Here is a 925-nt window from a genome sequence, read left to right as displayed (position 1 = left end):
ATTATTAGTTCACAGATTTTAATTTATATTTTGGTCATGCTAATGCTAGTCATGTAACTGTGAGAAACTAGAGTTTAGTGTATATAATCTAGACTCTAGAGTTTGTCATTATTGATATGATTGTTACAAAAACTTGAGTATAATAAGATTCTTAATTAATAAAAATATTTTCAAGTCAATTGCTTATCTGCTTTGGATATTGGTCAATTGGTTGAGTGATTATAGTAACCCTTTCTACTATAATTAAATTAAATGAAAAGTGAAATTAAGACTGCACTAAATAAGTGTAAATTTCATATATGACATATATTATAGTACTATTTTCATGTTATAGCAGTAGATTTAGACTTTCAAGCTATAGCATTAAAAATTTCAAGTTATAACAAATTCACAAATAAAAGAAATGTTTTTATTAATTAGAAAAAAGTTTTTAAAAAATTAAAAAAAAATGATTTTTTAAAAAAAAAAAACGTAATTATATATAATAAAGTAAAAAACTGAAAGTGTGGCTTGTAATTTAATTTGAAATTTATTGTAGATAATTAATGATTAGCATGAAATAAGGGATCCAAACAAATTAACAATATTTTTTATCCTTAATTCACTCAAAATCAGTTAAGATAAACTAAAAAATCAGATCATATCATTTTTTTGTAGATAATTAATAAATAGCACGAATTAAGGGATTTAAACTAATTAAGATTATTTAGTATCCTTAATTCACTCAAATCAGTTAAAATCAAATAAAAATTCAGATTTTATCTTCTTTTTTTTTCAACGTTTCTCTCTCTTCAATTTGCAACAAAAAAATTTCAACGTTTCTCTCTTCAATTTTCAACAAAAAAAAAATCCCACATTCGAGTAATTGAAGTTTTTTTCATCTTTGAAAATACTTGATTTTGTTGTGTGGAGTGACTACGTATCA

Source organism: Solanum tuberosum, unplaced genomic scaffold, assembly GCF_000226075.1.
Source record: "Solanum tuberosum cultivar DM 1-3 516 R44 unplaced genomic scaffold, SolTub_3.0 scf00099, whole genome shotgun sequence".
Classification (NCBI taxonomy): Eukaryota; Viridiplantae; Streptophyta; class Magnoliopsida; order Solanales; family Solanaceae; genus Solanum; species Solanum tuberosum.
This window is presented reverse-complemented; position numbering follows the sequence as displayed.